General features: G+C 36.8%; 1 long non-coding RNA gene across 1 annotated transcript in view; it reads left to right on the top strand.

Annotated features, from left to right (window-relative positions):
- The first annotated feature begins 3,111 nt into the window (after nt 1-3,111).
- The window catches only part of LOC118740833, a 44,718-nt gene continuing 35,513 nt past the window's right edge, over nt 3,112-12,316 (top strand). Inside the window, exons 1-2 of the long non-coding RNA XR_004993188.1 lie at nt 3,112-3,303; nt 3,417-3,553. This is a non-coding gene — a long non-coding RNA (uncharacterized LOC118740833). The remainder of the gene's footprint in view (nt 3,304-3,416; nt 3,554-12,316) is intronic.

The raw sequence follows: 12,316 nt of genomic DNA, 5'->3' as shown, positions 1-12,316 counted from the left end.
TTTATCCATTCTAGAATTTAAGTAGACCATTTAGTTAATCGCTTAGCATTAAATTAGGAAGAGTTTTGAAATTTGTAAGGATTGCGAGACATTTTCTAATTGAAGAGTCAAACACTATTATTATTATTATTATTATTATGTTTTGTGTTTTTTTGAACACATATACATAAGTAGTACATATGCAAACGCAATTCAATATTTCCACAACGACAGCGTTATAAATAACGAAATTATAAACCAAACCGACGATTGAACTTTTCCGGCAGCATTCCATAAGACATCCCAATCGCCATCCTGTTCGGCGAACTTATTGCAACCATTCGTATTGCATAGCTGACAATCGTACAATTCTTCTCCCGCAACAATCGATTGACAAGTCAAAACATTGTTGGCGCGCACCATTGTGGCACAACCGCGCTTGGTGATGATGGTATCATTATTGGCTGCTTTTTTTGTTTTAAAGAATAAAAAAAAATTATTAGACATATGTCTGAATATGTATGAATACTTTCTGAAATTCCACTCACCTCTAAATTTCACCATATAGCACACAGCATCATCGGCGCGGCTAAACATTCGATTTCTACGCCGCATCCGCCTATCGGTGTCCGCATAGTCTACATCGTAATCACTATCCCCGCCATCCGCCTCCTCACTTTCAGTCTCGTTGGCTGCCGGCCGCTTTGTTGTTGTTGTTGTTGTTGTACGCGTGGTTCTTATGCTTCGAGTTGTAGTTGTAGTTGTAGTTCGTGTTGATGTTCTAATATTACCAGGACGCAAAGTTGTATTTGCTGGACGTACAACTAACTCTTCAGATTCTTCATCACTATAATCGGAATCTTCATCGGCTACAGACGATAGTGTTGAGTTGCCGGCAACGGTACTATTTAGTTTGGTTGAATTTTCCGAAGGTGTAGTTGTCGAAGAGATTTGTGTTGTCGTTGTTGTTTGCCTAGTGGGTCTAATAGTTGGAGGCAATCCACCACAGATTTGTAGCTCATTGAAATCCTCTCCATCTTCGCAGTTAGAGCAATCGTAACATTGTAGAGCTGGAAGTAAAAAAATATGGGGAAGAAGTTTCTTTGAAATGTTTTAAATAAGTTCAAAGCTAATGGTTTTTTATGGTATGCCTCGAGAGGACAATACCTGACAACTGTAATCCAGAAACAATTTGCAGAATACCATCACTGTTTTAGTTGAGGTTCCATGAAAATTGGAAACGAGCCAACTTAAGAATGAAGAATCTTAATCAAAAATCTTAATCAAATCTACCGCGGTCTAAGATTTTTCAGAACGAAAAATATTTATCACTGAGGATGACACAATCCCAAAACTGGTTTGCCCCCAAACGTCACAATTTTGTTTACAGTGTGTTGAAGTTTTCCTAATTTCACCTCAAGTTCATCTGAATTATTTAAGAAAGCTTATATAAAACAACATTTACGGGTCTATAGTAAAATTGAATGGTTTTCACGACAATAGAATTTAGTATATTCAGTATTATTGTGAATTCAAGATGGCCGCCGCCACAAAAGGGCGGATGTCATATTTTTTCACGACCTGCACAATATGGATATCAAATGAATCCAAATTTAAGATGGCCACCGCCACAAAATGGCGGATTATATAAATTTTTTAATCCACTTAAAATGGGTATCAAATGAACGAGACGTATAAGGACAAGATTAATTTAACGCGTGATTTTATGCGAAATTTTTCAAATAATTTTTACCAACTTGATACCATGTTAGGAGAACTTCAATACACTGTAAAAAAAAATTGTGACGCTTAGGCGCAAAACGGCAGGTGGTCCAATAAATTGAATACCGCATTAGTGCAAATTTTTGATCCTCTTATGAGCAAAACTTACAGAAATTCCTTAAGTCTATTACCCTGTTCGTCTGTGTGATGGAATTATTTAGCATTTTTTTTTTTAGTTTTTGTAGCTTATTTTCGTAGTTAGCTTTTGTGTGAATTAAAAATTTATTTAATGAAAGAAAAATATCTCTATAAAAGAAATGGCCAATGTCATATTTGAAAGGTACGAGGCATTTAACCAATTGAATCGAACTACTAAATAATTATGTAGATAATATTCATGTAGATATTTTTTGCCATTATTTGACTTTTCATTTGCTCTTTCGATTCTAATTGTCTGCATATACACATACGTACTTATATACATATGGACATATATACTCGCAAGCAATGAATTTCAATTTTGTTACCTCAAATATTTGCACTTGATAACGCCAAAATCAATCGCGTCATTTTTTTGTCAACTATTGCTTTTGTGTGACTAAATAACGCGTGCTGATATGGGTATCTAGTAACTATATTTATATATTTACATATATGTATGTGTGTGTGTATGTAGGTAAACATACCCTGCAGGGAAACGCCGAACTAGTGAACCAAATTTCTAGTTGAGTAAAAGATCTTCATAGCCGAAAACGAACCACGCCGACAGTAGCTAGATCACATCCAGTTCCAAAGCATGCAAATGTGGTACTTTTACAAAAATATCGACTATCCGGATAATCGAATAGTCGATAAGAAACTTTTTTATCGTTTGTCGAATAGCAATTATTCGTTTAACCTCTCGAATTCGACTAACCGTTTAATTTCGACTAACCGCTTACCATCGAGTAGTCTGAAAATCGACTAATCCAATTTATTCGAATAGTGACAGTTGTTCATAATGAAATTGTTGTTATTAGCACGCTTAGGTTTCTTCAATAAGCATACGCATTAAAAAAATATATAAAAAAACACTATTTATTGAAATAAGATAAACTGGTCCACAAATCTAAAATGAACGATTAGTCGACTGGTTGTTCGTGAGTGGTTAGTTAGAAAAAGTCACAAAGAAATCGTTAGTAGATTAACTGATTAGTCGACTAATCGATTAACAAGAGCTCTAATCACTAGTTAAATACGAGTGAAAAGTTGCTAAGTCCATTTTTTTAATTACATTTTTATGCAGAAAGCAGAAACAATTAAAAATTCATATTTTTCTTAAAGATCAAACTACCTGTTCTAACTCTTTCTATTCAGTGATGCGCTTATCTGGTAAGTCCAAAATAATTACAGAAAATGTTATAGGAAGACGAATTTTTGAACTGGTTCTGAGCTGTCGAGAATGCAGCGGGCGGCTTTTTCGTTCGATTACGTTTTCGTTGTGCAATTCACAGATGCTTTTTCATCGCTTGGAAACATAAAACAAAAATGTGTACTAAAATGTTAACATCTGAAATTTCTGAAATCTAACCAATAACAGCAAGATTACCTATGCACACTCAGGTACAATTTGAATTACATTTCTTACAATCATTCAGGTAAACTGATTTCAAATTGAAATCACATTTCTTTGAAAATAATTTATGTCAAATCGCTACGATGGGAAAACCAAAAAGACTTTGAAAAAATCAAGTTACATTTTTCGTCGGTCGATTTTAGAACTGGTCCGGAGCTATCGAAAAAGGTATGCAGCGGGGGCGTCGGGGGTACTTAAGTACCGAACCAGTTCGGCACTAGTGCGTTTCTGCACAAGGTAAGTACATATGGGGGAAATCACACCCCAACCTATAAGTGTAAGTGTTTTATGTCAACATATGTACATTGTACATGGGCAAGGAAATCTGCAAAATTTATATTCTTGGTTGAATAGTGCCATAAATGAAAGTGCTTGAAACTTGCATATATATACCACTGATTTGTTTTTAGTAAAATTACCTCATAATTATAATCGAATTAATTTATTACTGAGGATCACTCTTAAGCACTTCTCATAAAATCTAAATAAAAATTTATAATCATTCGATTTTGATTTGAGGCTATTACGCGCTGGTAAAGTTGTATGTATGCACATATACATATGTACATATGTAGTATATATACGGTGACCATCCGTTCTGTTTTTTGCAGCCCCGTACTGTTATTTAAAGGTCTTCCTGCGTAGTTTTTCAAAACAGAAAACCCCCAAAATGTACTGATTTTATCCAAGTGTCCTGCCTTTGTCCCGTATTTTCTTCGATATTTTAAAATTAACTTTCCCTAATTGAAATAAAAGCAGTGTCGATAACTAATTGATAACTACATAAGGGTAAGCTGGTTTTGAAGGTTCAACTAGTCAATGCGTTCTAAATATTGTACGGTTAAGGACAATGGATAACAAGAAATTGAAGACCAGCATCAAATATATCGATAACACTGTTCTACAAATTTTGTGGTAATCGCTTAAGAAAAAAATATTTCTCCAAGCCAATTTTCCTTTCAAACAAGCTTTTTCGTCATTTTTTCGAAAAACATGTTTTTGGTACATTTCGAACCTATTCGTCAATATCTCATGAAAAAATTATCCAATCAACATAAACGACCTACAGTCCTCTTACAAAAATATATTACTTTGCCGATTTCGATGAAAATTATTAGTGTTACAAGCGACCAAGATCGAAAAATTGAAATTTCAATCATTTTCTTTTCACAGTAAATGAAAATCTGATGAGAAATGTAGATGTTACGGAACACAATCTGCACAAAAAATATATATTTTTGCAAAGAGCCCATTAATACCTTTCGAACTGTTGTTCGTTTCATGAGATATTGAGGAATAACTGAAAAAGTACTAAAAATACGTTTTTCGAACAAATATCGAAAACGCTTCTTTGAAACCATGGGTATTTTTTCGTGTTCAACGACCAAAAGTTTGCCTAAAAAATTTACTTTACAGAGGTTCATATTTCATGTAAAGTAATATGTAATATGCCTTATTATAATTTTGTAAATATTCATTACTAAAAGATTAATACCAATGAAGCAAATGTGATTTATGTTTAAAGTTTAAAATTGGATTAATAATTAAGAAATATACACTCTTCATTATTTGAATAGCGCATCCTTTTAATACTTAGTAGGTACAGTTTTCGTTTTGTTTGTTTAATATTCATTAACTTTTTATAAAAATATAGCATATTCTACGTCTACATCCCATTTAAAAAATTTTTGAAAATTAAAAAAAAAATAAACACAGGGGCGACAGTTTTTTTGTTGACGGTGCTGCGCATTTTCTTCCATATAAAAATTTTGTCAAGCATACTTTGTATGGTAGAAAATAAAAAAAAACGAGGAATGTAGTATATTTTTGTTATTTTTATTATACTACGCAATTATATGTAGGTAAATTTTTTGAAAAATTGTCCTGCATTTTCAAAATATATTTATGGTCACCGTAAGTATATACCATATAGGCATATTATGTATGTATGTACGCATTGGCGGATTTGAATATTTGTCACCCCTAGGCAATTTAGAATTTGCCGCCCATTTTCCGATAAGAAAAATATTTTGAGGTAAAAGTACCAGTTTTGGAACGATTAGCAGTAAATAGTAATATTCAAGTTTATGTTATTTAATATACTTTTATTACAATTTAAGATAACAAAGTGGTATTTGCCTTGAGTAAAGGTTTTCAACTTTTAAAGAAAGCCGTCATCAACAAAGTTTTTTCACTTGATAAGTTATAATCTCAAAAATACTAAATTGGTATTTTTAAATATTATCATTTAAATGATATCAAAAATACCTAAAAGTGCTGTCTTATTTGCTGATTGCGTAATTTAATCTCAAAATTATGTCTTAAAATGTTAAAACCCAAATTCTACTTTCAGTGCAACTAACTTGAAAAAAAAAATAAAATAATTTTTTTCAACTCAAAATTTGCCGCTCCTAAATTTTGCCGCCCTAGGCACCTGCCTATGTTGCCTTTACGGAAAATCCGCCACTGTATGTTTGTGTATTTATTGAGCGTGTGCGTTAAAGTGCGTAAATTACATACACAGGGATTAGTAACAGCATTCCATTGCTGTTAACATTTGTATTTAAAATATTATGCACTACATAATTATTGTCCGGCCAATGATATCTTACATGGGTTTGGAAGGAACTGTAAATAATAAAACTAAGTAGCACGTCAACAGGGTTCTTTAAGTTCTTAAAGTTTTAATGGAGTACTTTGTTATGGAATTTTAGTGTTCGTCTTTGGATTTCAAACAAATGCTGAGATATTTAGTAATTACTAACAAAATTAATGGAATTTAAATAAAAGACTATATATATGCCATTGCATACATATGTACATATGTATAAAAGCAAACAATCGTATGTAAAATGGGATTTCGTAAACTTTAATGTATTATAAAATGATAAAATTTGATATATTAATTTGATATCTAGCAAAATATTTCACCTAATTCAGAGACACTTCAACATGCAAAATTTGGACCAATGTTCTCGGCATCGTTAAAAGATACTTGTCGTTGTTGTTGTAGCGGCTACAACCACCCCGCCCAGATCGGCTAATATCTCAGTCGCTGTCGTCAAGCTCAACTTACGGAAGACCCAAGAAGCGTGCAGCCCCACCCCTGTGTGGGGTTTGTGGGCATGCGAAGAGATTTTTCGAATCGTGGGGTGTCTCTCCGCATGCCGGACACTCATTGGGCACATATACATCTAGTCTGCACAGGTATGAGTTCAACCTGCTGCAGTAGCCAGAGCGAAGTTGGACTACTGTGGCCCGAGTCTCCCAAGGCAGACGACGCTCCGTCTCGTCCACGTCAGGTGTTTGTGTGCCCAGAATGGAATTCACTGATCTGGAGTGTATGTAACTCGAGACCGACTCCCTGTGAATGCCGCTGAGGGCCAGTCGATATGCTGTCGGGTCCAGAGGTTGCATTATAAACCTCTGGACTTCATCCGTCAGTTCGTATAGATGCCTTCTGGCTAGGGACACGAATTTCGATACGATACGATACCATATCGATACTTTTGGCATTCGATTCCGATATTTTCTACTCGATAGTTTTGAAACGATATTTTTTGGAATCGAGTACCAGAACCCAAGTATCGTATCGAATATCATAAACTCACATTACAAAGATAATGTTATTAACAATTCTTCCCGATATAAATTGGGCTTTAAAGAGAAGAAATTTGTAATATAGTTAGGATTGCATGTGGTGGAATTTGACCCCGCGACCTCGGTGTTTTAAGTCAACACATCAATCTCTACGTGCTGTTACACAATATGTTAGTGTTTGACCGAGATTCTCCTCCGATTTGTCGCGCGAGCGCTTTAATGTTGTGGCACAAAAGGGGCCTCTACAGTTTTATGTCGACTCTGAATGGCGATTTTGTTTTAATGGGAAACTGTTTTTCATTTTCAAGCTTTGCGCACTGCCAACCATTACACCACAGCGGCCTATATACGAGACCTATATTTAGATAAATTTTTTTTCGATATTTGGTATCGATATTTGGAATATCGAGTCTTTTTATTCCGATATTAATGGGTACCCGATATTTTTAAAGCGATACTTTAAATGAGTACCATATCGATACTTTCTGTTCGATATCGTGTCCCTACTTCTGGCATGCCATGGCGAGAGCTCCTCTGCAAGCAGGTGTCTGTACGATGTCCACGTTTGTGGATTCCTACTAAGAATTGCTTGCAGAGCATTGTGTTGTGCTCCCTTATGGGGATCATTTTCGCCCCGTTATGCAGGAGATGTTCTGGCGACATCAGAAGACATCCGGTCGATGTCCGGAGTGCTGTGTTTTGGGTCGTCTGCAGGTTCATTCACTGCGTCCTACTGGTCCCCGGCGACCACAATGGTGCTGCGTAATTTAGAATCGGCCAGTTAAGTGCCTTGTATCTTGCCAACAACGTTTCTTTGTCTTTGGCTCAGGTTCTGCCGGCTAGCGACTTGTAGATCTTGTTGCGGCTCTGTTTTTTGTTGACAATTGCGAATGTTTTCGGGTTATTCACCGTCGGAATTAGTGTGTCATCAACGTGAATACCCAGAGGTAGTCTGACTCCCTTCGTCCAGGTGGTAAACTGGGTGGCTGAGGATTTCGTAGAAGAGACGGTTAGGCTCCTAACAGTGCAGAAGCGAAAAAAGTCGGAGAGGTAACCGTTTACTTTCGAGCATCAATTCCATTCCCAGACGCCATTATCGCTCAATCGTCGCATAAGAGACAATCGAGACTCCCTCTGGTGGTTGAGGGAGCTTGGAAATAAAGTAGTTAAACAGTAATAGGGAAAGGACACCACCCTGTGGAATCCCCAGTTTTATTTTTCTAAGTTTGCTCAACTTGTCTCTAAACATTATGGACGAGTGCCGGCAACTCAGATAATTCGCCTACCACCCTTTGAGTCTCTGTGGGCGGGAGGAGGCCTCTATGTATATTCTGTTTATCAGACCAGTGCTGACGATTGTTATGTCTGGCGAGCTGCAGCAGCTGCCCGTAATCCTGGTGGGTGCGTCGTCGTCCATTGTTCAGAATGTCGAATCGTTTATCTGCTCAGCCAAGTGTCTTTCCCTAGGATTACTTTACAGGCTTGAATGCCAAAGATCCTGGTGCGCATTAAAGTTGCCAACTACCTACGGTCTTCACCTCTGAGAAGCGCACCTATTTCAGGGTGATATCCTGCCGGGAAGCTGGTGACAGGGGGTATATAAACCTTAAATATTTCGAGCTCGACGTCACCTGACCGGATAGCAATACCCTGTCTGCTTCGATGATACGATACTGCACGGTGTGGCTCGTGATGAGCGCTAGGCCACCACCATTATCTTGCTGGCGATCTCGACGGTGCACGTTGTATCCGGCGCAAATCAACAATATCAATAATCCGTGCCGGCCCATGAAGACGGTTATCTCCTCGAACTTGCTTTGAAGTCCGTTACAATTGAATTGAAGGAGCTTCGCGTGGTTCGGGAGAGATGTGGTTATGCGAGGGGTGAGGGATGTGTGTTGCCTAATCGCCATTGACTGTGTGCGCTGTTGTGGAAGGTGCCGCCCTGTGGTTATAGTGGGCAGCGTCGCAGTTGGGGCTAGCGACCGTGCAGCGCAACACGGGCCCTCGAAATTCCTCGTCCAATCTCGCGGGGTGCGCAAACCTGACCATGCCCTAAAATGGCACCAGCCAAGGCAGGTGTTGCACTTGACTAACGACACTTTACGGAATATCCTGGTCTGACACACCGTGCAGATTGTTGGAGGAACCAGGAGTTGTTGGCGGCGGCGTGTGGGTGGTGGTGCGGTTGTGTCTGCTGTATGGTCTGTCGTGGTTGTGGTGTAGTCTATTGTGTTGGGTTGTGGAGCTGTGGTGTTTGTGTTTTCCCTGCTTAGGCGGAATGGGGTTTGCCGTGAAGGCAGCTCTGTTGGAGCAGCAGGGGACTACAAATGATGTGGTCCACTGCCGTTGAGTCCATAGGCCTGAGCAGACTCTGAGGTGACTCCTTGTAGTATTCATCAGCCCCACTCGCCTTTGAGAGCCGGAACATCTTTTAGCTGAACTCTTCGCTGGCCGCTTTAAACAGCTCTGCAAGTCCTAGGAATCTTATTATCTCCTCTTGGTCCTCATTCTTCTTCACCAAAGGCACTTTCGGTGTTTATTTACTTACTTCCACATCACTAAATACTAAGTATAAAAGTATTTAGTTAGTTTCTCCTAACGAAACAACTCATACGAAAGAACTTTGAGACTTTGGAGTCACTAACTACCGCGTACAAAAATATTTAGAGACTTTGGCTTCACCTAATTCTGGATACAAAAGTACTTAGTACATATTTATTGCTTCCCTATACACTGGATACAGAAGTATGTACTTAGAACTTGTTACTTGATTAAACCCTAAATACTTGCTATTTACTCAGTATAAGAATAAATAATTTCTTGGGACTACTGCTCGATTTTCGGGACTATTAAAGGATTTTCGGAACTGCTTCGGGTTGTTCGGGACTATTTCGGAGTTTCGAGACTATCTCAAGATTTGCGGGACTATATCCAGGTTTTTGGGCATATTTCGGAATTTTCAAGACTACAGAATTTTCGGGACTCTTTCGGAATTTCCGGGACTGTTTCGGTACTATATCGGGATTTTTGGAACTGCTTCGCGATTTTTACGACTACTTCGGAATTTTTAGGATTTTCGGAATTCATAAGACTATTCAGGGATGTTCGGGACTACTTCGGGTTTGTTTTGAGATTTTCAGAACTATTTCAGAACTTTCGAAACTATTTCAAGATTCGCAGGGCTGATGTCAATACTATTTCGGGATTTTCGAGCCAACTTCGGGATTTTTGGGGTGTATTTCGGATCTTTGGGACTACTTGTCGATTTTCAGGACTGTTTCCGTATTTTCAAGACTATCTAATGGTACTCAGACATAAAATTTATCTGCGATTTGCTTCGCTGAGCTGAGATGAGGTGACTTTAGGCGAGGTTAGTTGAAATAAGGTTAGTTACAGTATTGCCAGAGAAAAGTTTCGTTTGGAGCTAAAACGGCCGAAGTGGTAAAAAGAGCTAAATAATACTAATAGTTGCTAAAATGAAGAGCTAGATTTTTTTTAAGTAGAAAATTTATTGACGTAAGGTGTTTTTTACATTTTCCGCAATTCGAATAAAAACAACGAATTTTATTAGTTTAAGTGCTGAAAAAAACTTTAAAACCAAAATAAGACGTATATGCATACACATACTTATATAAACCAGACAATGAACTGAAAGTACTTTAAAAACTGTTAAAATTTGCAATTTCATATATTTGAATTGACCATAAAAACTCGGGCTTCGAATAATTTTTTCGGAAAATTTGAAAAGTATTACTTCCTTCTCTCCTTAAATGTAAAATTAGTAAGGTAAAAACAAAATCCGCGCGTTAAAAAAAAAACTATTTTCTTCTAATTAATTTTTGAATTCATTAACCTAGATCTATGAGTTTATGGTGTAGTCTGTATTTTCCCGTGGATACAAATGTAAATTTTTCCTCTGAATTTCGAAACTAGCTAGGAGCTAAAGCCAAATTTTCAGAGCTAAATAGAAAAATGAAGAGCTAAATCTAGCTCCAAAAGCATCAAAATGGCAACACTGGTTAGCTAAGGGAAAGTTTATATGAGTTGAGGTGAGGTGAGTAAAGGTGTGTTGGGGTGAGTGTAAGGTAAAGTGTTAATTGCTTTAGTTTTTCCTAAATCACAAAGTATTTCGTTTGTAAGTATTTGGCCATCTACTAAATACCTTATTACTTTAGTGGGATTGTTCTGCATCTCTTAAGTATCTGAGAACTTTAGTTCAGAGTAAATAATTAGATTTTTTTTTTTAGTTTGGTATCCAGTAACTCCTAAACACCTAGGTAATTTTTTACATTAATATTTAGACAATATTTAGTACCCAAACACAAAAGTACTGAAGTTTGCCCATAACTGGTTATGGTAAAACTTTGGTAGTTTTAAATAACCTTATTAATACAGTTAGAAGTAGCTTTCTGCACTCTAACTCCAAACTTGCTATAGACTTATACAAAAATATTCTAAATGGAAGTTATATTATTCAGCAAACTTACATAACTATACTAACCTTCAACCGACATAAAGCTTAAGCAACCAAGAAGGAGGAAGACAAAGAATGCACCTTTGCACGCCATGTTTAAATATTTTCATTTATTCACAGTTTGCCACCAATTCATTCAAACTCTATACTTTGTAGTATTTTAATGAAATTGAAAACAGAAAGGCGCCGGCAATATTGACTGAACTGTACTTTTGCAAAATTCTAACGAAACTAAATAATATAATTTGAATTTTGTTTGCGAAATATTTCGGCAGTCAATGCTATCGAGTTACTTTTGAGGGAGTCGAAATGAAATGAAACCAAAAAAAAAAAACTTGTAAAAAAACACAAGAATATACGAAAAGAAACATTTCAATACACCTATGTATATATCTATGTATGCACTTACACCCTGCAGGGAAACCGCGAACTAGTGAATCAAATTTCTAGTTCCGCATTAGTTGTTTATCGCCAAGAACGAACTAGTTCGAAATCAGCGAAATGTAGTAGTTTTAAAAAACTATTTTATTTCACTTTTTTGATTAGAAATCTATATCTAAAGTGGCAAATTTAGAAGTAGTTCGGGACTGTCCAAAAAGGGATGCAGCAGGGGGCTTATTTACTTTACATAGATATGTGTTTGGCGGCTTTTTCGCTCAAATACGCTTTCACTCTGCACTTCACAGATGCTTTTTCATAGTTTGCTAATACAAAAAATATATATATTTGTGTTAACATTTAAACATCTTGGGACCTTCTGGAATCTAACCAATAACAGCAAGCACCTCTGCAAAGTCAGCTACAGCCAAAGGTATGTAAACGTACATTTCTTAAAATCATGCAAACAAATTTAATTTCAAATTGAAAACACATTCGAAAAAAAGGGGAAGGGGGGGGGGGGGGGGGGCAATTAACACATCGTA

This window comes from Rhagoletis pomonella, unplaced genomic scaffold (assembly GCF_013731165.1).
Source record: "Rhagoletis pomonella isolate Grant_MI unplaced genomic scaffold, Rhpom_1.0 Rhpom_scaffold_00006, whole genome shotgun sequence".
Lineage (NCBI taxonomy): Eukaryota > Metazoa > Arthropoda > Insecta > Diptera > Tephritidae > Rhagoletis > Rhagoletis pomonella.
Note: the sequence above shows the minus strand (reverse complement) of the source record. Positions and strands in the feature narration are given on the sequence as shown.